At 47.0% G+C, this 27832-nt stretch overlaps 1 protein-coding gene across 1 annotated transcript in view; it reads right to left on the bottom strand.

The window, feature by feature from the left end:
- Positions 1-27832, bottom strand: part of LOC125442489 (transmembrane protein 132D-like) — a 383280-nt gene that overhangs the window by 8379 nt on the left and 347069 nt on the right. The gene's annotated exons all lie outside the window — the stretch shown is intronic.

Below are 27832 nucleotides of genomic sequence, written 5' to 3'. Positions count from 1 at the left end.
ACTGCATAGCTCGGGACCCTTTCCTGTGCAGTGGGAATGCAGAGGGCTCTCATCACATTTTTCTGTTTACACGCAAGGAGGCACTCTCTCTTTCCTTGGAGTTTTTCTGCAGGGAGCTCTCCAGGTCTGGTTCTCTCAACTACACCCATCACATTCTTAAAGGCACAGATCTCATTACACCCAATAGTCAAGACTGCTGGCTTAGCCCTTTAAGCTGCACTTGTGTCGATATTGCTGTTCCAAAAGGAATCCTCCCCCACCCCAAATGAAAGAGGCGAAGCAATTTCCTGGACCATAGGCTGCTAAAGAAGGGGATCACCCTAGAGCAGGTATTCCCTTCCCCTCCTCTTCCTCCCCCCACACAACACTTCCTGTTGCTGATGCTGATGCCACTAGAGCACTGAGACTTGTTATTTCCAAGCTCTCTTTATATCAATATCTCGAAATATCAAGAGAATTAGAGGTCAATGTTTTGTGAGTGAGCTTCTTTCCTGTTACTTGAAGCAGCTGGCAATATGGAAATTGGGGGGGGGCAAGGTGGAAGGTGTACAAAGCGACATGAGAAAGAGGGAAGGTTCACGGTGGGTGCGGGGAAGCTCTCTGGGGCAAAGTTGTGCTCCCTGGCAAATCTCCTTGCTCTGGCAGTGAAGCAAATTGAAGGTCATGATAAAAGTGGTGCAAATTGTTCTAGTTTGTCCACCTGTAGGGGGGCATCCCAACCACAAAGCAGTGTGAGAATGTATTGTCGAAGGCTTTCACGGCCGGAATCACTGGGGTGCTGTGTAGTTTCCGGGCTGCGTGGCCGTGTTCTAGCAGCATTCTCTCCTGACGTTTCGCCTGCATCTGTGGCTGGCATCTTCAGAGGATCTGATGGTAGGAATGGAAAGCAAGTGGAGTATATATACTGTGAGGTCAAAAGGTGAGGCAATCTGAATGGAGTAGCCTGGCATGTGAGTCACTCCCATCTGTCGGGAGTGCTTTTCTCTGTGACTCACATGCCAGGCTACTCCATTCAGATGGCCTCACCTTTTGACCTCACAGTATATATACTCCACTTGCTTTCCATTCCTACCATCAGATCCTCTGAAGATGCCAGCCACAGATGCAGGCGAAATGTCAGGAGAGAATGCTGCTAGAACATGGCCATACAGCCCGGAAACCACACAGCACCCCAGTGTGAGAATGCTTGTACAGATGCACCCACAATAGAATTTAGAACAATTTCAAGTGCTAGATAAAATGAGACCTTTCTGTCAGAGCATTCGAGGGTGTTGCTCGCCACCTGCAATCGAATTGAGACTTGAACACAAGAGCGTTCGCCCCATCACTGCGCTCAGCCACCTAGCAAAAACTGCCGACAAACCCAAGCCATCGTAAGCCGAATTGCTGCACTGTTGACGTGAGGTTGCAGTCTTCCTTCCACTCCTGACGTCAACTCACTTCTAGCTCCCTGCCCCAGCCATCCAAAAGGGGCGAATGGGAATAAATCATACCTTTTCTGGAGCCTTCACCCATATCGAGGTGAGATGACAGAACCGGTTTGTCACGGCGGGTTAAAATATTGGTCCAAATGCACATCGGATAATTTATTAACTACCACTTTGCTGCGGCGATCATCTGAAGGAATGATCTATTAAACCCCCAAAACTCTTTTTTTCACAATCCATTACCAGTCAGGCCTTCTGCTCCATTATGCTGGGATATTTAATATTTCTGCCTCTGTAATGCATGATCTCGCACTTATATGAATTTAATGCCATTTCTGACTTCTCTGTTAAAATGCAGATCAGATCTAAATCTTGTCGAAACATCTGAAACGGAGGCAATTTACATTCCGGCGTATTCCCCCCTGCCTCAAATAGAGGACATGGCTGGAATGCTGAAGAATAAATCCACGATCAAATGCGTTGGCCGCCGTTCCCCAGGCACCCGTGGTGGCATATAGAGACTCCTGAAGCCTCGGAGCTATGTAGACCTAGGATGAATGCTTTCAGATGGATAATTTTGTCAGCCCGGTTCCCGCAACAGCAAAATATCATCGCACAATGGCACAACATCTGGGATTTTATTTCACTAGGTCATGCTTAGAATTTTCCCCAGTGTCTATGGTTAAAAACCCTACCAGTTGGCTGCAATGCAATGGTGCTTCCCACCACACCCAAGTATGGTTGGCAGGGCCAGCTGGCCACTGGTGGGAATGGGGAATAGGGTTGCCAGATCCAGGTTAGGAAATCCCTGGAGATTTGGGGATAGAGCCTGGGTACTCAGACCTTGGGCCAGCGGGGTATAGTGATTAAGAGCAGGTGCACTCTAATCTGGAGAATTGGGTTGGATTCCCCACTCTGCCACTTGAGCTGTGGAGGCTTCTCTGGTGAACAAGATTAGCTTGTGCACTCCAACACATGCCAGCTGGGTGACCTTCTTCGGAGCTCTCTCAGGCCACCCACCTCACAGGTTGTTTGTTGTGGGGGTGGGAAAGAAGATTGTAAGCCCCCTTGAGTCTCCTTACAGGAGAGAAAGGGGAGATATAATCCAACCCGTCTTCTTCTTGCACCATTTTGATTGCCCTCTTCTGGATTGTTCCAGCTTGTTGATATCCTACTTGAACTGTGGTGCCCAGAACTGGACACAGGGTTCCACGTGAAATCTGACCAAGGGAGACTAGAGTGGTCCTATCACGTCCCTCGACCTAGACACTATACTTCCATTGATACACTTACAGATGTCCTTTCAGTCTATTGAAGCCTTGGGCTGGAAGGGGAGACTTGCTCGATCAACCGGTCCCCTCGGCATAAGTGTGTGCTCCTGTTCTAGTTCCCTGTCTCCAGTTCCTGCTGGTCAAGCCTTGCTATCCGAGCCTGGGAACACCACCCCTGGACAAGGGCCTAACCCCGTGGTGGTGAGCCTTTGGCACTCCAGATGTTATGGACTACAACTCCCATCAGCCCCTACCAGCATGGCCAATTGGCAGGGGCTGATGGGAATTGTAGTCCATAACATCTGGAGTGCCAAAGGTTCGCCACCACTAACCGGCTCTCTCTGTAGAATACAGGACAGCACCCCCCTTTTCAGTTATGTGACTTTTCCCATTTCACGAGCAACCCTATCGGTTTCACAGCCCGTTTCTCCGTGATCTGAACCGCGCACTGACTTCTCTGCCATTGCACCGACGGCTCTGGCAAACAGTCGTTCCAACCCTGTACGGGATTCCTGGCCACGGTTAATGCAACAACGCGGCAGCGCCATTAAATCATGCTGTTCCTTTTGCCAGACCTTCACAGACCACTATATCGTAATAGGTTTTCAAACAAATGTGCTGACATCCCTTGTCTTTAATAGATAGAGGGCATCGTTGGGTACCCAAAGGCATTTCAGACAGAAAGGAGCTGGGAAGGGGGGGAATGGATGTGTGCGGGCGAGGGGAATCATCTTTCAAATGACTTTTGGTGAGTTATTTGGCAGGGCAAAGGAGGACGGAGAGGCCGTCACATGGTGGGAGAGCACTTCTCCCGTGTGCCGCAGCTCTCACAGGTTCCGTTTCTAGTTGAGAGGATCTTGGCATGAGGGGGTCGGCGTGGCATTGGGAAGCCAACGTGGTGTGGTGGTGAAGAGCAGAAGACTCTGATCTGAAGGACTGGGTTTGTTTCCTTGCTCCTCCACGTGAAGCCTGCTGGGTGACCTTGGGCTAGTCATAGTTCTTTGGAACTCTCTCAGCCCCACCTACCTTACAAGGTGTCTGTTGCGGGCAGATGAAGGGATGGGGTTTGTAAGCCACCTTGAGACTCCTAACAGGAGGAAAAGGAGTCTCTGTAGGCATCCAATTCTGCAAGATGGGATTTCTCAGGAAGTACTTCTGGGCCACATGTCTCATGGGATGTGTCCAGTCAACACACTTGGAGTACTGTGTTCAGTTCTGGTCACCACATCTCAAAAAGGATATTGAAGAGATAGAAAAAGTGCAGAGAAGGGCAACGAGGATGATTGAGGGACTGGAGCACCTTCCTTATGAGGAAAGGCTGCAGCGTTTGGGACTCTTTAGTTTGGAGAGGAGATGGCTGAGGGGGGATATGATTGAAGTCTATAAAATTATGCATGGGGTAGAAAATGTTGACAGAGAGAAATTTTTCTCTCTTTCTCACAATACTAGAACCAGGGGGCATTCATTGAAAATGCTGGGGGGAAGAATTAGGACTAATAAAAGGAAACACTTCTTCACGCAATGTGTGATTGGTGTTTGGAATATGCTGCCACAGGAGGTGGTGATGACCACTAACCTGGATAGCTTTAAAAGAGGCTTGGACAGATTTATGGAGGAAAAGTCGATGCATGGCTACCAATCTTGATCCTCTTTGATCTGAGATTGCAAATGCCTTAATAGTCCAGGTGCTCGGGAGCAACAGCCGCAGAAGGCCATTGCTTTCACATCCTGCATGTGAGCTCCCAAAGGCACCTGGTGGGCCACTGCGAGTAGCAGAGAGCTGGACTAGATGGACTCTGGTCTGATCCAGCTGGCTTGTTCTTATGTTCTTAACCACACAGCAAGAAGAACTTAGGTACAGGGGATGTTGCGTTCATGAGGCCCACCAATTTTCTTCTGTGCTGGAGCAGCATCTATGGGCTAATTTTTTGGCAGAATAACAGAATCATAGAATTGGAAGGATCCACAGAGGCCATCTAGTCCAACCCCCTGCTCAGTGTAGGATCAGCCTAAAGCACATCTGAAAAGCATCCGTCCAGCTGATGCTCGAAGACTGCCAATGAGGTTGGTGAGAGCTCACCACCTCCCTAGGTAGCCAATTCCACTACTGAACATCTCTTACTGTAAGTTTTTTTCACCTGACATGCAGCCGGTACCTTTCCACCTATCATTTAAACCCATTGTTGCGAGTCTTATCCTCTGCTACCAGGAAGAGCAGCTCCATGCCCTCCTCTGAGGATAACTGCAGCTTCGTGCGGTGGGCCATTACGGATCAAACCCCCGCAGAGAGCTTTCTGCTTACTTGATTTTCAAACACATACACACACAGTAGGAACTTAATCTATTTTCATTCACTGATGGCTCTCGGATATCACTTTTCAAGGCAAGTGGTCACATAGCAGTTCCCATCGGATAAAACATGTTAAACAACTGCAAACGGAGAAGATAAAACCAATATAAGAACACGGTGAAATGGCTACATCTAGGTATTTTATTTATTTATTATTTTATTGTATTCGATTTATATGCCCCTCTCTCCACAAGGGCTCAGAGCAGCTTACAATAGCCAATGACGTATAAAATTCAATTAAATAAACCACTGAAACCATTATAATGGTTAAAATCCAATATAATTTAGATAAAATACCTTTACATTAAAAAAAAACCCAAATAAAAGCATAAAAACTTCAGACCGGGAGTTAATCTGGAGGAACCGAGTTTGATTCTCCGCTCTGCCGCCTGAGCTGTGGAGGCTTATCTGGGGAATTCAGATTAGCCTGTACACTCCCACACACGCCAGCTGGGTGACATTGGGCTAGTCACAGCTTCTTGGAGCTCTCTCAGCCCCACCTACCTCACAGGGTGTTTGTTGTGAGGGGGGAAGGGTGAGGAGATTGTCAGCCCCTTTGAGTCTCCTGCAGGAGAGAAAGGGGGGATATAAATCCAAACTCCTCCTCCTCCTCCTCCTCCTCCTCCTCCTCCTAAAACAGACCAGCAACACAAGCCATGTAAAGCAAATAGGGGATTAAAGATTTAGGGCCGGGAGCAATGCCATTCAGGATAACGATTTCGGTTTTCGGCCTTCAGCTAAAAGCCTCTTGGAACAACTGAGCCTTGCAGGCCCTGCGGAATTGCATCAAATCCTGCAGGGCCCTGATGTCAGGCGGCAGAGTGTCTCACCAAGTCGCAGGCAGATTGGTTGAGGCCAATCTGATGCTAGCAGGACTGGGGACCACCAGGAGGTCAGCAGTTGCTGACCTCAGGTTCATATGATAGAGGTGTGCCCAGCTGGTCCCTTTCCTCCCGCAACAGGTACACGAGGCACAATTTATTCTGCACTCTGGCTTTGATCTCATCCATTGTAACACAATAAAATCACATTGAGAAGATTGAGATTCGGCGCCCATTTATTTTAAGGCCAAACCGGACGAAATGCCGAAAGTTCCATGCATGGAGCTCCTGCTGTCTTTCTCCCCCTTTGAACAGGGGCATCTGCTCAGCACTCAGAAGGTCCCCGGTTCAGTCCCCAGGATGTCCAGTTAAATGGACTGTGTAGCAGCTGATGTGAAAGGCCTCAGCCTTAGACCTTGGAGAGCTGCTGCCAGTTTGAGTAGAGCCAGGGGTCTGCAACCTGCGGCTCTCCAGATGTTCATGGACTACAAATCCCATCAGCCACTGCCAGCATGGCCAATTGGATTTGAAGTCCATGAATATCTGGAGAGCTGCGGATTGCAGACCCTAGGGGTAGACAATACTGATTTTGATAGACTAATGGTCCAACCCAGTAAATCCATGCATGTTCAATTGTTGAAGGCTTTTTATAGTTGGGGGTTGGGTGCTAAACCATGCATGCTGGTCAAGAAAGAGGAGGAGGAGGAGGAGGAGGAGGAAGAGGAGGAGGAGTTTGGATTTATAGAAGAAGAAGAAGAAGAAGAAGAAGAAGAAGAAGAAGAAGAAGAAGAAGAAGAAGAAGAAGAAGAAGAAGAAGAAGAAGAAGAAGAAGAAGAAGAGTTTGGATTTATATCCCCCCTTTCTCTCCTGCAGGAGACTCAAAGGGGCTGACAATCTCCTTGCCCTTCCCCCCTCACAACAAACACCCTGTGAGGTAGGTGGGGCTGAGAGAGCTCCGAGAAGCTGTGACTAGCCCAAGGTCACCCAGCTGGCATGTGTGGGAGTGTACAGGCTAATCTGAATTCCCCAGATAAGCCTCCACAGCTCAGGTCTCCTGTAAGGAGATTCGAGGTGGCTTACAAGCTCCTTTCCTCTCCTCACCCCTACAGAATGTACAATATGCCAAAAAGTTATAAAGCAGAGAGTGAGATAGGCACGCAACTGCCATCAAGTCACACCTGCCACACCCACCTTGGCGGCTCCAGGTAGGGGCTTTCAACTCAAGTAAGAGGCAGAGGTGGTCTGCCATTGCCTGTCTCTGCAGAGCCATCGTTGGTCTCCCATCCAAGTGCTGACCCGCTTAGCTTCCAAAACAGGAAAGAAATCAAATGATGATTTTGTATATGTGAACCAGGTTAAATTGAGGAGATCTTCCTAAAGAAAAAGTCTGCTTGATTGCCAAATGTGTTGGCCCAAAAGTAATCGGGACAGGCGTTGGGTCTCTGTGCCCCAGGAGGGCTCTACTTCAGAGGGAAAACTGACAGGTGGATCCATCTGGGATTCTCCCACAAAGGACCAGAATTCTCTTGTCTATGGATGGACAAACGTGACGTCTGTTTCTTTTTGTATTTGTGTCTGTTTTCGTCAATCATCTCGGTGCTCTGCTTTATGAATGCTGTCGGTTTTGTGGATTTGTTTGCATTGGAGATCCCGCTCGTGTGATTTTGATAATTGCATCTGTACACGTGGCACGTGCCATTTGTACGTATAATATTCTTGCAATGCCTAATGCTGATCGATTGACGCAGAGACACTGACAAGGGCTGCAGACAGTGCGAGGAAAAGGAAAATGGCATGGAAATGAAGGAGCGTGATTTGAACAACGGAGAAGTGGCATCGAAACAGAGATTTGGGGATCAACGCAGCAGAGATAAGGAATTCAGACGTGTCACTCCTTAAATATTCAAGTGTCAACAAAGGGCCACTCAAGAAACCAAACAGTGTAACATCCCTGGAGAAGGACCACAATTTGCTTTTTCCACTCATCCATGCTATTGTTGTTCTACCACACAGGTGCCAAACTCGCGGCCCTCCAGATGTTATGGACTATGGTTCCCATCAACCCCTGCCAGCATCATGCCAGCAGGGGATGATGGGAACTGTAGTCCATAACATCTGAGGGCCGTGTGTTTGACACCTATGATCTACAACTACCTGTTCAAGTTCTGTATCGTGACTGCCTGCCTCATCCAGAGCAGTATAACGGATACAATGGCTGGCTAGAACCCAGCACAACTTGGGGTTCAATCCCCACTTCTGCCATGGAAGCTTCCTGGGTGACCCTGGGGCCATCACAAACTCCCAGCCTGGCCTACCTCACAGGGCTGTTGTGAGCAAATGGAGGCGGTGACAACAATCTTCTAAAAGCCACTCTGAATTCCGATGGGGGATGAAATCAGGGTGCAAACAGATAAATGCAAACCAGCGCGATCACCGACATGCTTCCAAATAGGCTGGGCAAGAGCAGGCTAACAGTAAAGACGCTCCACGGCTTTACTGGGAAGAGCTAAATGGTAGACAAATTGCAGCGATGAAATTGGGTTTATTAAATGAGATCCCTGTTGGAAGTTAGACAAGGAATGGTGGGGTGCCAGTCATCTGCGTTTCTAGAAGATAAGGTCATACTGGTTGTGATGAATATTTTTAAGCTGCAGTGTTTGGAGAGGCTGCAGCATTTGGGACTCTTTAGTTTGGAGAGGAGACATCTGAGGGGGGATATGATTGAAGTCTATAAAAATATGCAAGGGGTAGAAAATGTTGACAGAGAGAATTTTTTCTCTTTTTCACAATACTAAAACCAGGGGGCATCCATTGAAAATGCTGGGGGGAAGAATTAGGACTAATAAAAGGAAACATTTCTTCACACAACGCGTGATTGGTGTTTGGAATATGCTGCCACAGGAGGTGGTGATGGCCACTAACCTGGATATCTTTAAGAAGAAGAAGAGTTTGGATTTATATCCCCCCTTTCTCTCCTGCAGGAGACTCAAAGGGGCTTACAATCTCCTTGACCTTCCCCCCTCACAACAAATACCCTGTGAGGTGGGTGGGGCTGAGAGAGCTCCGAGAAGCTGTGACTAGCCCAAGGTCACCCAGCTGGCGTGTGTGGGAGTATACAGGCTAATCTGAATTCCCCAGATAAGCCTCCACAGCTCAGGCGGCAGAGCTGGGAATCAAACCCGGTTCCTCCAGATTAGATACATGAGCTCTTAACCTCCTACGCCACTGCTGCTCTTAAAAGGGGCTTGGACAGATTTATGGAGGAGAAGTCGATCTATGGCTACCAATCTTGATCCTCCTTGATCTGAGATTGCAAATGTCAGGTGCTCAAGAGCAGCAGCAGCAGAAGGCCATTGCTTTTGCAGTCTGCATGTGAGCTCCCAAAGGCATCTGGTGGGCCACTGCGAGTAGCAGAGTGCTGGACTAGATGGACTCTGGTCGGATCCAGCAGGCTCTTTCTTATATTCTTAAGCATTATTATTTTAATTGATATTGAACTATTGAATTGTGTATACTGTATGTATGCTGTGAGCCACGTTGAGTAGGGCAGGTAGTTCACTCAAAATAAAGTAAAGTAAAGCTTGGTTTGAACCTTAACCCTGCCACAAATTTACTAGGAGGACTTCAAAATGCCATTCTCTTGGTCTCAGTTTTCCTGTCTGCATTGTGGCAATAATACCAGCCTACCTCGCAAGGCTGTCAGAAGGACTGAACAGTGATTGATGTACTTTTCACACTGGGAAGAGTTCTTTAAATTCCAAGAGCAGGTCTAAGCCTTTGGCAGATCCGAAATCCATAAGGAAAAAACTGTTTCGAGCCTTTCGCTTCCTTAGCATTTTCATCATGAAAGAAACACTTGTGCATGCCAAACGAAAATGGGTACATTATGAAGGCTCGAGATGTTGGATCTTTTGAAGGACTGGTGATTAGGAACGGGCCCCTGTTCCCACCAGATAGCCTGGATTTCAGAAGCGCTCTGTGTTCCGGGATCTTAATCTCGATGCCTGGTTCCCCGGGATGGTAATCCTTTCTCGCCGTGAGCTCTCTTGGCATTCACAATGTCCTTTTCAGCGCCAGCTCTTCCCTCTGGCGAGCTAACAAGAGAGATGCTGATTTAGCAGGGCGCGCCGTGCTTTGAGCCTGTAAGTAGAAGGCGCAGTATTGAACCAGGTGAGTTATATTAATGGCCGTTCCCGAGCAACATAACTCCTCGTTCAAAAGCTCCTGTTCTTTGTCGGGGAGTGCGCTGCGGATCCAAAGGGGAGGAAAGGATAATAGCCCATCCGCCCTTAACAAACAGGCCAGAAACGTGGATTCAGCAGATCTTTCACTCTATTTGGACCATTAAGGCCAACAGCCTGTGCTCTGACTCTCCCTGTTTAGAAGGGATGGTTCTAAATGTCTCATTCTTGCTGTTGACACCTGGAAATCTCCACTTGGATTTTGCGACCCCCTTCCCTGACTCAAACCTGGAATTCTGGAGTTTTGCATAATTTCTGTTTCTGGGCACCGTGTCTTTCCCATAATACTTATGGCTTTATTTTTATTTTGCAGTTCTGAAGAACCATGACTGGCCCAAAGGTCATCTAGAAGGCTTCATGTGGAGGAGCAGGGAAACAAATCCACTTCACCAGATAAGAGTCCGCCGCTCATGTGGAGGAGCGGGGAATCAAATCTGGTTCCCCAGATAGAGTCCACTGATCTTAACCACTACACCATGCTGGTTTTAAATTATTATCATTATCATTATCATTATCATTATCACCATCATCATCATCATTATTATTTATTAGATTTATAGGCTGCCTCACCCCCAAAGGGCTTGAGGCGGCTCACAATAAACAGCAGACCCAAAAAGAGAGCATGAACCCATGTCTATGAAGAGCTGTCTGTCTTTCCTGGTCCCTGGAGGAGTCTTTGAGAGGGATTTCCAGCCACATAGTTGACCCACCCAAGTGAGTCAAGAAACTACTGATCTTGGCAAATAAAGCTAGCCCCAGAATGTGGCTACGGCTTTAACAGCAATGGCAAACCGCCTCCGAATGTCTCTTGCCATGAAAACCCCAGGGCTACCTTGTCCATTAAAGTAAAGATTGGTTTGAACCTTAACCCTGCCACGAATTTACTAGGAGAACACTCTCTTGGTCTCAGCTTTCCTGTCTGCATGGTGGCAGTAATACCAGCCCACCTTACAGGGCTGTCACAAAGATTGCTCAGAAATTTGATGTACTTTGCACATTTGGGAGCCTTCTTCAAAAATTTAGGGCCTATGTAAAATGGGTTAGTGAAAAATTCTGTACAGGGAAATTCAGCTTCAAAGTGCATTGAAAGTGGATTGAAAGTGCATTATTCTGCATGTATGGAAGAGGCCCCAATGGTATATCAGAGTGAGGCAGGGAATCAAAAATCAGAGTGTCTAGGGCTGACAAAAACCTTAATGGAAAACCTGGAAAACCCCACAGGATCGCCACAAATCAGCTGTGACTTGACACCAAAAACAATCACACACACAAACACACAAACACACAAACAAACAAACAAAAACAACCCCTACAGGTAGCACTTTCAGCATGAGGCAGAATTATTCTTTTCTTTTTTTGGAAATCTGCTTAGCGCACGTTTTAGGGAAATATTCGCTATTTTTTCGGGAAGCAGTAGTGAAGGAGCAATTAATTTGGAAGAGAAGATTTTTTTTAAAAAAAAAAATTGCCTCTGTAGCTTTGTAGCAAACATCAATCCACCCTCCTCATCAAAAGGCATACCTGAATGAAATATGAAGTGAAACGTATTAGAAGAACCAGGCGAACATCCAATTTTGAGCTACAAGCTTTAATGTCTTCTGAACGGTGGCTGCGGATCAACCGCTGTGTTATCTGTCTGTATACATGAGACCTAATGAAAGACCCTTCTTTTTTTAAAAAAATTGCTCTTGGGAAAAGAAAAAACACACACTTCTCTCGTTTGGTTTTCTGCTGATACACACAGGAAATATCTTGTTTCAAAACTCCTGGCCTAGTTTATGATTTATTGTTCGGAAGCAGATGAGATCATACTCGCGATGGAAAACTCACAGCTCTTCGGGATAATCTGGGGTTGGGGAACCAGGTCCCTTTTCAACTAATATTTTTGTCCCAGCTTGCAAAAATAGCTACCTGTTTATTTCCTTTGCCCTCTCAAGGGCAACTGATTTCACTTGTCCTCAGTCAACGCTATGGAGCCAGATCAACTGCCCATTTAGCATAGTGGCATCATCCTCATCCTAGTGTGATCCCTGATTGCCTAGGTCACCCACATGGCAAAACCAGAATGCTACTTACTTATTTACTTCATTTATATCCCTACTTACCCTTGTGTGATCCCTGATTGGCTAGGATCACCCACATGACAAAACCAGAATGCTACTTACTTACTTACTTCATTTATATCCCTACTTACCCTTGTGTGATCCCTGATTGGCTAGGATCACCCACATGACAAAACCAGAATGCTACTTACGTAGTTGCTTCATTTATATCCCTACTTACTGTAGTGTGATCCCTGATTGGCTAGGATCACCCACATGACAAAACCAGAATGCTACTTACTTATTTACTTCATTTGTACCCCCACTTACCCTTGTGTGATCCCTGATTGGCTAGGATCACCCACATGACAAAACCAGAATGCTACTTACTTATTTACTTTATTTATATCCCTACTTACCCTTGTGTGATCCCTGATTGGCTAGGATCACCCACATGGCAAAACCAGAATGCTACTTACTTATTTACTTCATTTATATCCCTACTTACCCTTGTGTGATCCCTGACAAAACCAGAATACTACTTACTTAGTTGCTTCATTTATACCACCATTTACCCTAGTTACCTGTAATCCCTGATTGCCTAAGACACGCACATGACAAATCCAGAAAGTTATTTACTCAGTTACTTCATTTATACCCCACCTTTCTCCACAATAGAGACCAAAAGTGGCTTATAGAACATCCTACACCTGTTATATTTGGCCTGTGCAAAATCTACCAGAGTGTACCCTCCAAAGGAGCCATTTCCTTCATGGGGAGCTGATCTCTGCAGTCAGAAGAAGAAGAAGAAGAAGAAGAAGAAGAAGAAGAAGAAGAAGAAGAAGAAGAAGAAGAAGAAGAAGAAGAAGAAGAAGAAGAGTTTGGATTTATATCCCCCTTTCTCTCCTTCAGGAGACTCAAAGGGGCTTACAATCTCCTTGCCCTTCCCCCCCCCCAACAAACACCCTGTGAGGTGGGTGGGGCTGAGAGAGCTCCAAGAAGCTGTGACTAGCCTAAGGTCACCCAGCTGGTGTGTGTGGGAGTGCACAGGCTAATCTGAATTCCCCAGATAAGCCTCCACAGCTCAGGCGGCAGAGCGGGGAATCAAACCCGGTTCCTCCAGATTAGATACACAAGCTCTTAACTTCCTACGCCACTGCTGCTCCTCCTACGCCACTGAAGACACAGTGTAATTCAGGCAGATGCCCAGGTCAAGCCTGGAAGATGGCAAAGCCCCCTGAACAGCCAGCCCCTCCATTCTCAACATTCAGGCCTCATTAGGATGAGAGTGAATGCCCTGGAGGGATAGATTTGGAGTTGAAAACCCCCATTTGTGGGCCAGCATTACCCACAATGCCACTCTGAACGATACCAAATTGGCATTTAAAAGACAACAACCTGGCAGTCGCTATCGACTTCCCCTTCTACATCTGAAGTTTTGATCTCTGCCGCCGCCTTCAAGGGGGCATTGCCGAAAAGCCGATACTAAATCAAAGAAGTGTATTTTTTTTTGTTCTCCCTGTGACACTATGAAAAGCCAATTCACCTTCTATTCTGAGCAGGATTTTCAGGCTTTAAAAAGTACTTCAAACGACAATAATTTAATGCATGTAGACAGATTGCTGCTGCAATCATGTGAAAAGCAGAAGTTTGGCTTCCGTCCAGAGGTTACAAGCACTGGGGCTATATAACTAATGTGTACAACATCATAATTTAAAATTATCCACACTAGGCACTGGAGCGGGAGTTAAAAGAAAGCGCCCGCTTATTCATTCACGATTTTAAAAGTAGCCAGAAGGCAACAGTTCTTTTGCCTCCATCTGGGATGGCCCCCAAGAATGCAGATTCTTTTCTAAATATATGAACTTATCCTTAATCCAGGCAAGATGGAGAAGATGCTGGTTGGAAAGGCTGAACTGTTAGAGGGTACTGTTTTAACTTTTAGCAGAATAATGCTCGCCAGGTTTAATGTTATGCCTTCTGCCTTGTTACATGGCAGATTTAATAAGCAAGAAAAGGCTAAAAGATTGTGCCCATGTAATGATGGCTCAGTTGAATCTCTGGCCCACCAATTACTTCACTGTCTCAGATTCAAGGAAATCAGATCCAAGTATGTGAATCTCACTCCTTTACATTTACCCGATCTCACCGATTTATTTAGATTACACTACTTGTTGGACAACCCTGATCCTTCTCTCTGTATGATAGTGGCAGACTTTCTCCTGGAAATTACTAAATGCCAGTAGATTTCCTTCGTCCTAACATGTATATCCTGTATTGTATATGCTTTTTAATCCGTTTTTATTATTGTTGTACTGCTGTCTATGCCAATAAAGGCTTGCTTCTTAACTTTTGGCAGAGCAAACCTGTCTTTTGAGAGGCGTCACTCTCAAAAGACTCGATTAGAAGTTGGGGTGGGACAGGATCCCTCCCTTTTGTAGCAAAGAACAGGTAAGGGAAGTGGCTAAAAACACATTCTGTTGTGCGTACTTGTCGCATAAAGTGGCCCCGTCTAGCCATTCCTATCTATGCCACAGAACCCACGAAACTGGACTACTGCAATGGGCCACAACGGACTATGCTTGAAGACATTTCACAGAAATTTCAGTGGGTGCAATGTGCTGCAACTCGCCTGCTGGCAGGAGCCAGCCAGACTGTGCATACAAATAGAAATTGACAAGGTACCCAATTGCTTCTAGATGCCATTCAAGTTGTTCGTTGTTACCTGAAATAGCCTACGACCCTCAGAGCTGCCAGGAATGTGTTCCCCGTTTACTTTCCAGCAGCTTGTGTACTAGGTTGCTAACTTCCAGGTAGGATCTGGAGATCTGGGCTTACAACCAGAGGTGGGATCCAGCAGGTTCTCACAGGTTCCCGAGAGTAGGTTACTAGTTATTTGTGTGTGCTGAGAGGGGGTTACTAATTGGTGATTTTGCCATGTGATTTTTGCCTTAGTTACGCCCCTCCTCTCAGCAGTAGAGCACAGAACTTGAAGCAGTTTATCAGGAGGTGCACTGGCGTGCATGGCAGCCTGCGCCTGCGTGCATTCGTTTCTCGCCCAAGGACCGGCGCAGCGGCTGTGCTTGCCACAGCCCCACCTCTGTCATGCTCTGTCCAGCCCCATTGGCACTACACCACTGTTTGAACCCACCACCATGGGTACCTGTTACTAAAATTTTTGGATCCCACCACTGCTTACAACAGACCATGGAGATCAGGATCTCTGGAGCAAATGGATTCTTTGAAAGGTGGATTCTATGGTATTATACCTTGCTGGGGTTTCTTCCCTCCTCTCCTCAGTCTCTATTCCCAAGTCTCCAGGAATTTCCTGACCCAGAGTTGGCAACCTTACAATGTACACAGAAAAGGCTAAGCAAAACCCTGGCCGTTGCCCCACTTTTAAAATGATGTCCGTTTTGTCTGGTCCAGGATTTTTTTAGCCCGAGGGTCGTGTTCCCCGGGCTTGCCCACTGCCCCGCGCCCTGCGCGGGGTCATCAAGAGGCGCCGTTTTGAGCAGCGCCAGAATGACCCGCGCTGAGGGGGTGCAAGAGCAGCAGAGTCGGGGCGGCTGCGTTGTAGCTGCCCCTGTAGTGGGGAGTGCAGTTGGACCCCGCGCTACTCAGTGAGTGGGGAAAGGGCCCCTGACATGCTACCTGTGTACATTAAGGATTTTTTTTAAAAAAGATGATGGAATATTCCAGTATGTGTCTGTGCCCCCACTAAAATGAAATGGAACCTGCCAGAAAAACGCTTCGCTCCATTTCTGCTGAACGCCTAAATTGGCTCACCCCTTTCGAGGCACATCCATCGTTATTTACTTCCGACACCTTTGCCTGCCTCAGCAACTGTTCTGAAACACGGCCGCTCTTAAACCGGCAACTCTTCTGATCAAATGGGATTGGAACATTAAGGAATGAGCTGGAACCATACAAAAGTACATTACCTCTAAGCATGGGCAGCTTAGAAGCCATCAGATCCTTCCTTGGGCATGTGAAGGCATCGGAACCGGAAGTCAGACGGACCCATAGTACATCTCAGCCGAAGCATTCCCTCTTTGTATTGTCGAAGGCTTTCACGGCCGGAATCACTTGGGTGCTGTGTGGTTTCCGGGCTGTATGGCCGTGTTCTAGCAGCATTCTCTCCTGACGTTTCGCCTGCGTCTGTGGCTGGCATCTTCAGATCCTCTGAAGATGCCAGCCACAGACGCAGGCGAAACGTCAGGAGAGAATTCTGCTAGAACACGGCCATACAGCCCGGAAACCACACAGCACCCATTCCCTCTTTCATCTCTGTTGCCATGACAGCCTTTGGTGCCTCTGCATTGTCGCCCCCCCCCCCAAATGAAAATATCCTGTCCTGTTCAGCTTCCGAGAAATCTCTAGGCATGGGGTGTCAATTCTAATTAGCCCCTTCTGGCTTCCCTGACAGGCGCCATCTCAGAACTCAGCAATGGACATGGGCAACGGGGCTGGTGTTAATGGTCATATTAGGACACAGTGTGAAGCCGGGCAGGCAGCTCTGTCGAACAAATGGTGAGAAGATGCCAGCCGGGGGAAGTGGCGATGCCGTGAAGAAAAGACAGAGTCCAAAGGCCTGTTCCCATTTCTCATGTTCAGGGGCAGGTACCCAGTTTGGGACTCTAATTGCCACGGCTAAACATTTAGGCTGCCAGAACAGAAGAAGAAGAAGAAGAAGAAGAAGAAGAAGAAGAAGAAGAAGAAGAAGAAGAGGAGGAGGAGGAGGAGGAGGAGGAGGAGGAGGAGTAGGAGGAGGAGTTTGGATTTATATCCCCCTCTTTCTCTCCTGCAGGAGACTCAAAGGGGCTTACAATCTTCTTGCCCTTCCCCCCTCACAACAAACACCCTGTGAGGTAGGTGGGGCTGAGAGAGCTCCAAGAAGCTGTGACTAGCCCAAGGTCACCCAGCTGGCGTGTACAGGTGGGAGTGCACAGGCTAATCTGAATTCCCCAGATAAGCCTCCACAGCTCAGGCGGCAGAGCGGGGAATCAAACCCGGTTCCTCCAGATTAGATACACGAGCTCTTAACCTTCCTACGCCACTGCTGCTCCCTAGAAGAAGAAGAAGAGAAGGAGGAGGAGGAGGAGTTATAGTTTGGATTTCTATGCCACCGTCCTCTCCTATAAGGAGACTCGAAGGGGCTTAAAAACTCCATTCCCTTCCTCTCCCAACAACCAGCATAATGTAGTGGCTAGACCAGGATTTGGGAGACTGCAGTTTTAACTCCTCTTCGGGCCGTGAAGGTCACTAATCCCTCTCTCCCTAACTCAGTTTTCAGGGCTGGTGTTTGGGTTACCAACCAGTGATAGGCAACTGGCAGGAGCATGGGAGCAGCATGGCATGGCATGGGGAGGGGGGTGTCATGGGTGAACAATGTCATGTCACTTTGGAGAAAACCATGGAAGTGATGTCATTCCATGGTCCAAATCGCTCAGATTTCTGGTGATTCCTAGAGTGGCATGATGGCCCTTCCGTGTTTTTCACTGGAAGTGATGTGACTTGTTTAATTTTTTTCCCACAGGCAGCCACAGAAGCAGCAGCAGCAGGAGGCAACCAGGTACCTAGTTGCTGTGAGGATAAAATGGTGGAGAGGACAGTTACATATGTTGTGTAGTGGTTAGAGCAGAGGTGTCCAACTCTGGCGCTTCAGTTGTTCATGGACTAGAGGCTGATGGGAATTGTAGTCCATGAACATCTGAAGTGCCAGAGTTGAGTCTCCAACTAGCATCTGAAAGAACCCTGGTTCAAATCCCTGCTCTGCCGCAGAAGCACAGCGGGTGACCTTGGCCCAGTCCCAACTAGCATCTCCACCTAACCTACCCATTGTCGTAATAATAAAGCCAAGAAGCCGAGAAATATGTCAGCCCCTCTGGGACCCCATTAGGGAGAAAGGTGGCATACAAAGGAAGAAAATACAACAGATGTTCCATCCTGCATACTGCCCACCTAGGGATGCCAAGTGGGTGGGGCTTGCTTGGAGATCTCTTGGAATCACAACTGATCTTGACCTCCAGGTCACAAAGTTCAGTTCCTCTGGAGAAAAGGGGGGCTTTGGAGGGCGGGTTATGCCATTATAATCAACAGAGGCCCCTCCTCTTCCCACTCCCACCCACCCTAGATGTCACGCTCAAAATTTCTCAGCCCATAGTTGGAAACTCCACCCCCTCCTGTATTCTGAAGTCAGCCAGTCAGTGGTGGGATCCAAAAATTTTAGTAACAGGTTCCCATGGTGGTGGGATTCAAACAGTGGTGTAGCTCCAACGGGGCTGGGTAGGGCACGACGGGGGCGTGGCCAGGCATTCCGGGGGTGGGGCATTCATAATTTCTCTGTTACTGTAAAAAACTCTTACTGTAAAAAAAAGTTCCTAATTTCCAGCTGGTATCTTTCTGTCCATAATTTAAACTCATTATAGCAAGTCCTATCGTCTACTGCCAACAGAAACAACTACTTCTCCTCTAATTGACTGCCTGTCAAATACTTAATACTTTCAAATACTTAATTTTGTTTCTAGAAATCAAAAGAAGGATACTTTCCTTAAACAAGGAACTTTACCATATTTATAAAACTGCCCAACAGGGAGAATTATCCTGTTTTCTACCTTCGCTAACCAGCCACATAGGAAACAACAGGACTTTATGGTTTTTGGACCTAATGGAATTTCTGATGGAAAAGCGGACCCAATTAGTAACCCCCTCTCGGCACACACAAATAATTAGTAACCCACTCTTGGGAACTGGTGAGAACCTGCTGGATCCCACCTCTGCAACCAGCCCAAGGGCAGGTTAACAGTCTGGATCTGACAAGAGCTGAGCCACAGCATTCCCCTTGCCAGGCTTACAATGAAACAACCGGGCTTCTCCGACATTTCCCCCTCCGTCCATTTGCCATTTGTCGCCCTGGCTTCTGCTAAGCATCTGGAGCTCGTTTCCCATTTCCCAGCAACCACCACACGGCAGAAGCCGAACTCAGCCCAAAGTAATGTGATTCTTTCCCCAGAGAAAGAGAAAACACAAAGCCGCTCCGAGCCGATTTGTCTTAATTCACTCTGAACAGAGGTCATTAATTTGGTGCCGTTAGTTACAACTCACTCATACCAGAATGACGGCTCTGAATTATTCAGGATACAGCTGCTGTTTAAAGGTTTCTTTTTTTAAAAAAAAAGGACAGAGAGAACTTGGATACATTTCAATTTTCCAGTTTCTAAAAGTGGTGCATGGGAACTTTGTAGCAGGCCTCAAAGTTGGGAAAGGGAAAAATCCTTTCTCCAGTCGAAGATTGTATAGTCCTAACAGGGCTGGGTTATCTATAAGGTGGACGAGGCTGAAGCCGAGGGGTCCCACAGAGACGAGGCAGAAACTGTGGTCTCTTCTCTGGTGTCCTGGAGTGAACCCAAATCTTCCTGGCTTGCCAACTCAGCCTTAAGACGAGGCAGAGCAAAAGTAATTTCATACCTATTCTTCTTCGCTCTGTTCCTGGGCCGTCGTGACAAAATTTGTTAAATATATTACACTCGCTCTTGCTAACAGACAGCCTGGTGATAACTCAGCAGATCCCACCAGGATATTAAAATGTGCCAGACGAGCATTTGCGTCAGTCCCAATGACATTTCATTAAGCCACCAGAAAGCTATTTTTTAATGGGAGGAAATGGTTCGCCCCGTTCACACATGCAGCTGTTCTGCCCCAGCCAACTGGATATCCAATTTAGAGCTTGGTTATGATGTCTGCAGAAGTTTTAGATCCCAGAAACACAACGCAGGGCTGTTTGCCCAGAAATGTTTCACAAAACCTGGAGTATCCACAGCTGTTGTCTGCAATGGCTGAAAAGCAACTCTTGTCTGACGTTCCATGTTGGTATCTCCCTCCAGGAGAGAAGAAAGTCGTAAAGGCCGCTGGGAATTGAGCCACAGATAACAGACAGAATAATGAAAAGAAGGTTCAGAATTGGGAATAACAGTTTTCATGCCCTGTTTTCTTTGGCTCTGGGATTCATCCAGCATTCTCTACGCTGGGTTTGATTCCCCATCCTTCCACATGAGCAGTGGACTCTTATCTGCTGAACGGGATTTGTTTCCATGTTCCTACACCTGAAGCCTGCTGGGTGACCTTAGGCTAGCCCAGGGGTAGGGAACCTGCGGCTCTCCAGATGTTCGGGAACTACAATTCCCATCAGCCCCTACCAGCATGGCCAATTGGAGGCTGATGGGAATTGTAGTTCCTGAACATCTGGAGAGCCGCAGGTTCCCTACCCCTGGGCTAGCCACAGTTCTCTCAGAACTCTCTCAGCCCCACCTACCTCACAAGGTAGTCTGTTGCGGGGAGAGAAAGGGAACGGAGTTTGTAAGCCGCCTTGAGTCTCCTTAAGGCTTACAGGAAAGAAAGGAGGGGGGTACAAATCCAGAGGCGTACCTAGGCAAACTGGAGCCCTGGGCAAAACCTGAGTTTGATGCCCCCCCAGGGGTGGCCACCTTCCCCCACCGTGATCAAACAATGATTTTTTCCACCTTCCCCCACCGTGATCAAACAATGATTTTTTCCACCATTTCAAAGTCACCATCACATTTTAGAACATCCCCCAACTCACAAATCTGGATTTAAAAAGAGAATTTGGGGGAATTTAGGGGGGTGCCTGTTGTCAGGGGTGCAATTATTAAGATAGCAGCACCAAAATTTCAGAGTACCTTCGTGAGACCCTACTGATGATACCACCCAAGTTTGGTGAAATTTGGTTCAGGAGGTCTAAAGTTATGGACCGTCAAAAGTGTAGCCCCCATCTGCTATTAGCTCCCATTGGAAATGATGGGGGATGGGGCACTCCCTTTGGGAGTCCATAACTTTGGCCTCCCTAAACTAAACCTCACCAAACATGGCTCATATCATCAGGAGAGTCTCCCAAAAAATCCCTGAAATTTTGGTGCTGCTAGCCTAAAATCCGCACCCCCTGCAGTCCAAAAACGGAAAAAAACACTGAAAATACAAAATCCCCCCCCCCAAATGAACCTGCAATTTTGTCGCCCACCACAAGGTGGCGCCCTGGGCAGCTGCCCACTTTGCCCAAATGGAGGAACGCCTCTGTACAAATCCAAACTCCTCATCTTCATCATCCTCTTGACCTCGGTTTCCCGTCTCCTCCCACACTTCAGACTATCGATCTAGTTACCTCTTCAATGATTTTACCTTTGCTGCTATTTTAATGATACAGTAAATTATTTTTGCAGGATAAACCGGGATGCCCTTTGAACAGGGAGAGCAGACAGTTACGACCCCATTCTCTAGTTTGCTAAGTTCTCCCTGCAGATGGCCTGAAAAGCTGAGAAAGAAGCAAGTTCCCAAAACAGAGTGGGATTCCTCATGCAATTTTCAACAGGATTTGTCCAGTTTGCATACGTGTGTCCTCTTTCCCCCTCCTCCGGAGGAACACTGCGTAGCCCTAGGGAATCTTCAGCAGATGAGCGGATTATCTTCTTTTCGTGCCGCCTCCTTCTTTAAACACCTCCGGTTTCTGAATTTCATATCTGGCATTAAACCAATCTCCCTTTCATTATATATATTTATGTCAATGCCCAATTCCATTACAACTCTCCTGTTTGCTTTTTCAATTTCCTCCATTATTCATTTGTGCCACTGTAATAGCATCTCGGCGGCGAAGTCATCGGCTGCCACTTTGCATTTATGAACTGAGACGCACATGGCCTTTATTGGTGTATGTTTAGGGAAGACCATGATCACAAATGCTAGCAAGGTTATGTGCAGTGACTTATTCCCCCGTCCCATACATATAACTGTCCATTGGCGCAGACGTTCCATTTTCCGGGTCATAGGCTCAAATGGACAATGAAGGAAACTGACAGGAAGGAAGTTAATTCCTTTGAAATGTAGTGTTGGAGTTTTACGGACACTGAGGACTGCCAAAAACAGAAATCGAAGAATCATAGCGATGGAAGAGATCACAAGGGCCCCCCAAAAATATCTTGCCATGGGCTTGGAAGCCAACAACTGTGGTTTCCACACAGTCAAAATATCCTGGGTTGAGCAAGAAAAATATCCCAGTGCAGCTGAGACGTTCGCATGATTCTCAGTCCTAAAGCAGGTCTGCCCCATGATATTTCTCTCATCCCAGGGTATTAAAAAACCACCAAATTAGTGATTCTTTAAAAAATAAATCTGGGAGTCTTCAGATTCAATCCAACCCCCCTGCCATGCAGGAACAAACAATCAAAACATTCCTGACAGATGGCCATCCAGCCTGTTTAAAAACCTCCAGAGAAGGAGACTCCATCACGCTCTGAGGTAGCATATTCCGCTGTCCAACAGTCCTTACCGTCAGGAAGTTCTTCCTAAAATTTAATTGGAATCTCTTTTCCTGTAGTTTGAATCCATTATTCCTTGTCCTAGTCTCTGGAGCAGCAGAAGACAAATTTGCTCTCTCTTCAACATGACATCCCCTCAAATATCTAAACATGGCTATCAGGTCACCCCTTAACCTTCTCCAGACTAAACATACCCAGCTCCCTAAGTCTCTTCTCATAGGCCATGTTTTCCAGACCTTTTACCATTTTGGTCACCCTCATGGTGTTGGAGTGACTCTCTAAGGCACTCCAAGTCCCTCTCCAAGGCAGTGAATCCCACTGTCAGTGGGTTCAAATCAAGACTGAATCCTCCCCTAGAAGCTACATTGACTAAACTGAGGCTTATGGTATTTTGATCCCATCATGAGAAGGCAGGACTCATTGGAAAAGACAATAACGCTAGGAAAATTTGAAGGCAGCAGGAAAAGAGAAAACCCAACATGAGATGAGATGGATTGACTGGATCAAGGAAGCCACAGTTCTCAGTTTGTAAGACCTGAGCAAGGCTGTTAATGACAGGATATTTTGGAGGACATTGATCCATAGGGTTGCCATAAGTTTGAGTGACTTGATGGCCCATACCACATACATTGGAATAAGCCTGTCAGCATCACTTGGAGGCTGCTGAGAGGTAGCTCTGGCCTCCAGACCAAGATACCCTCTGTCTCTACCTAGTACAGTTCTATTTTGCCTTTCCTCTAAGGGACTCGAAGCATTGTAGATGGGTCTCCTTCACTTTATCCTCACAATAACCCTGAGAGAGACACAGGTCCAATGAGCATTGTAGTAGCATGGGAATTTAAATCAGGCTCTCCTAGTTGGATAGCCTAAGTACTACACTTCACAGTCTCTTTCTTCTTCATACCAACCAAATCCAACATAGGCATCATAGCTGCTCTATATAACTGTGTATTAGCAAAGGTCTCTGAGCACTGATAGGTCATTTCAGCATGACAGAATTATACCTGTGTAGCACCGGTTCCTTATAATCCTGGTCTGTTTTATCCTGGATTTTCCATTTGTGTGGCTTGTTTTGTGAAGGAATCCAGTAAAGACAGGAAGGAAATACCCCAATTTCTTTCACATGAGCCCAGCACTTCTGTATTTACATTGCAAGCATATCTGATATTGCCTGGTGTCCTACATTCTGATTGGCTGTTCTTTTTGAGTGGCAGCTAAAAGTGTATCTGAGCATGCTCTGTGTCCTGCGTTGTGATTGGCTTTTGTTTTTGAGTGGCAGCTTGAATGAATGTTGGGTGGGGAGATCAGGCGACTGGACAGAAAAATAAACTGGTTCTGCTCCCAATTGGTGTTCGCATGGTAGAAGGGTCTAGAAGGCTCACACCCCAATTTTTTTTAAAGAATCACTAATTTTGTGGTTTTTTAATACCCTGGGATGAGAGAAATATCATGGGGCAGACCTGCTTTAGGACAGGGAATCATGCGAACGTCTCAGCTGCACAGGGATATTTTTCTTGCTCAACCCAGGATATTTTGTGTTGGCTTCCAAGCCCATGGCAAGATATTGGGGGTGGGGTGGGGACTTTCTGAGATTTGCCCTACCAGTCACTTCTCTTTTGGTGTCATAGCCAGTTCTGTGATGCCAAATCTTAATTCTGGAGTTTGATACTAATGAGAGGGAGGGAAAACGGGACTCTGTTGGCCTCATTTCTCTCCATCCCACTCCCTAGTCAAGTATGCACAGCAGAGAACAATGCAATTTGGAAGACAAAAGCCACAGTCTCTGGAAAAGTCACACCTCTCCTCTAGCTTTCACAGGGTATGCAAACGCAACTCAGCCTCAATGTAATTAGCTTTCCAGATTCCTGTCTTCCTTAGCCGATCTAATCATAGCTCTTCCTGTCCTACTACTGGAGAACCATCAAACCTTACTTTGAGTGGGAATGTGCTGAGTGGCAAATTCATCAACTCTGCCTAAAACTTAATGAAGAATATGAAACCTGCTGGGTGAACTTGGGCCAGTCACAGTTCTCTCAGGACACTCTCAGCCCCACCTACCTCACCAGGTGTCTGAGGTGGGGAGGGGAAGAGAAAGGAGCTTGTAAGCCACCTTGAATTTCCTTGCAGGAGAGAAAGGTGGACTATAAATCCAAACTCCTCCTCCTCCTCCTCCTCTTCTGACAAGTTTGTAGAAACAGTTGACAGAGTGGCTTCAATTTGGGCATGGCAACATTCTCTGTTTTAGTTTTGGCTTGGGTCTTTCTACAGGGCATGCTTCTTGTTGCCCTGATCTAAATAGCCCATGCTAGTGCAATATCGTCATGTCTCAGAAGATAATCAAGATTGGCCCTGGTCACCCAGATTGGTCCAAGGTCACCCAGCAGGCTTCACGTGTAGTAGTGGGAAGATAAATCCTGTTCACCAGATAAGTGTCCACTGCTCATATGGAGGAGTGGGGAATCAAGCCTGGTTCTCCAAATTAGAGTACACCACCTTTAACCACTATACCACGCTGGCTCTCATGCTGGATCCAACTCATAAATGGTATTCCAAAAATGGTGCAACAGCATCCACAATGTAAACCAAATCCATTACTCCGTGTCCTAGTCTCTGAGGCAGCAGAAAGCAAACTTGCTCCCTCTTTGAGATGACATCCCTTCAAATATTTAAACATAGTTATTAGAAGAAGAAGAAGAAGAAGAGTTTGGATTTATATCCCCCCTTTCTCTCCTGCAGGAGACTCAAAGGGGTTTACAATCTCCTTGCCCTTCCCCTCTCACAACAAACACCCTGTGAGGTGGGTGGGGCTGAGAGAGCTCAGAAGAGCTGTGACTAGCCCAAGGTCACCCAGCTGGTGTGTGTGGGAGTGTACAGGCTAATCTGAATTCCCCAGATAAGCCTCCACAGCTCAGGCGGCTTCCTACGCCCCTGCTACGTCCCCCCCTTAACCTTTGCTTCACCAGACTAAACATCCCCAGCTCCCTAAGCCTCTCTTTGTTGGGCATGGATTCCAGACCTTTGACCATTTTGGTTGCCCTCCTCTGGACCCATTCCAGCTCGTCAATATCCTTCTTAAATTGCGGTGTCCACAACTGAACACAGTATAGGTGAGGTCTGACCAATGCTTGGGGTGTCACCTCTTCCCTGCTGCAGTTGTTTTGACACGGCAAGGGAACTTCTTTGAACAGAAACAACATTGCAGACCATGTGGCCTAATCTGGGGTGGAGCAGCCCAGGACCTTCCCCCCGCCCCCTGCTCATTCCGCATCCTTTGGCAACCCTCGGGTGTCTTTTAAAGATCTCTTCTCATCAGTGTCATTTTCACCCCTCTTGGCGGTGCGCTTCCTTTTAGAGCTCATTTGTCGGAACAATGAGAAGCTTATGAACATGAAATGTATCTCATGCCTGATCTTTTACAGAGCTGATGTCTTTTACCCGACGGGGACAGCCATTCGCAAGAGACCGAATCCCCTTCTGCTTCACTGGCAAACGCCCTGAAGCTTTGCAGTGTAATATCTGCCGCACCTATCCTTCCAAGCCTACTCTGCGTTCACTATGGATGGGGGTGAGGGGGGTGGACAGGACAGGACACTGCTTGAAGCTAATGTGCCTCCCACTCTGCCTGAGCTTTGTGGGTACTGTCGTTCTAACACAACGTAGTAGGATCTATTTCTCATTCTAAGTCTGCAGTTCATCAGGATTATCATTGATCTTATTATGCTTCCAGGACAGTGATGGTGAACCTTTTCGAGACCGAGTGCCCAAATTGCAACCCAAAAATCACCTATTTATCGCAAAGTGCCAACACGGCGATTTAACCTGAATACTGAGATTTTGGTTTAGAAAAAAATGGTTGGCTCCGAAATGTGTGTTACTCAGGAGTAAGCTTGGTGAAGCAACTGGGCAACGCTTCGAATGGGTGAATCACAAACCTAGGAGGATTTAATCAGAAGCAAGCCCCATTGCCAGCAACCGAGCTTACTCCCAGGTAAAGGATCGTGCCCAGGCCTGCCTAGATGCATATGTGTATGGGGGATGATTTTCTGCCCCTCCACATGACAGACTCTGTGCACACGTGCCCACAGAAAGGGCTCTGAGTGCCACCTCTGGCAAACGTGCTATAGGTTCGCCACCGCTGTTCTAGTAGCAGGTCTGCTGTGAGAATTGCTATTGTCGAGAGAGCCAGTGTGGTGTAGTGATTAATGCTGGACTAAGAACTTGGAGACTTTGGTTCAAATCCTGGCTCGGCCACAGAAGCTTGCTGGATGACCCTGGGCCTGTCACACGCTCTCAGCCAATGTAACTTCACAAGGTTGTTCTGAGAATCAAATGGAGAGGAGAAAAAGCCAACCTGGTGTTTCAGTGTGGTGGGTTAAGAGCAGGTGGATTCTAATCTGGAGAACTAGGTTTGATTCCCCACTCCTCCACCTGAGTGGCGGAGGCTTATCTGGTGAACCAGATGTGTTTCCACACTCCTACATTCCTGCTGGGAATGCTACAATCCTGCTTGGGAACTCTCTCAGCCCCACCTACCTCACAAGGTGTCTGTTGTGGGGAGAGGAGGGGAAAGGAGCTTGAAAGCCACCTTGAGTCTCCTTACAGGACAGAAAGGTAGGGTATAAATCCAAACTCCTCCTCCTCCTCCTCCTCCTCCTCCTCCTCCTCCTCCTCCTCCTCCTCCTAATGGGACCAATTAATTGATTGAATGTTACATGTCTAAAATAAAGAAGGTCAATGAGGTTGAGGTGTAAGCGCCAAAAAGTATCTCTTTGCATCGTAGTCAGAATCAGAGGTTGTGTTGAGACTAAAACCCCATTGGAAAATGCTTCAAAGAATGGTAATGCTACAGCTATCAGGATTTATAGGAAATATTTTGTAGAAATATAAAGTCATAGAGTTGGAAAGGGAAAGCAGAGGTCATGGCTTGGTAGAGATGAAAGGTCAGAGAGTTGAAAGGTCAGAGAGTTGTAAGGGGAGGAGTCAGAGCCTTGTAGGTTTGAAAAGTAATAGAATTGTGAGGGGGAAGGTAGAGGCCATAGCTTTGTAGTGTTGAAGGTCGTAGAGTTGGGAAGGGAGAGGTCACAGCTTTGTAGGGTTGAAAGATTATAGACTTGGAAGAGGAAAGGTAGAGGCCATGGCTTTGTAGAGCTGGAGGGTCATAGAGTTGGAAAGGAAAGGTAGAGGTCATAGCTCTGCAGGTTTGGAAGAGCATACAGTTGGAAGGGGAAAGGTAGAGGTCACAGCTTTGTAGGACGGAAAGATCATAGGGCTCTTATATACCACTGAAGAAGAGTAAGAAGAGTTGGACTGATATCCCCCCTTTCTCTCCTGGAAGGAGACTCAAAGGGGCTT

This window comes from Sphaerodactylus townsendi, linkage group LG13, assembly GCF_021028975.2.
Source record: "Sphaerodactylus townsendi isolate TG3544 linkage group LG13, MPM_Stown_v2.3, whole genome shotgun sequence".
NCBI lineage: Eukaryota > Metazoa > Chordata > Lepidosauria > Squamata > Sphaerodactylidae > Sphaerodactylus > Sphaerodactylus townsendi.
This window is presented reverse-complemented; position numbering and strand designations above follow the sequence as displayed.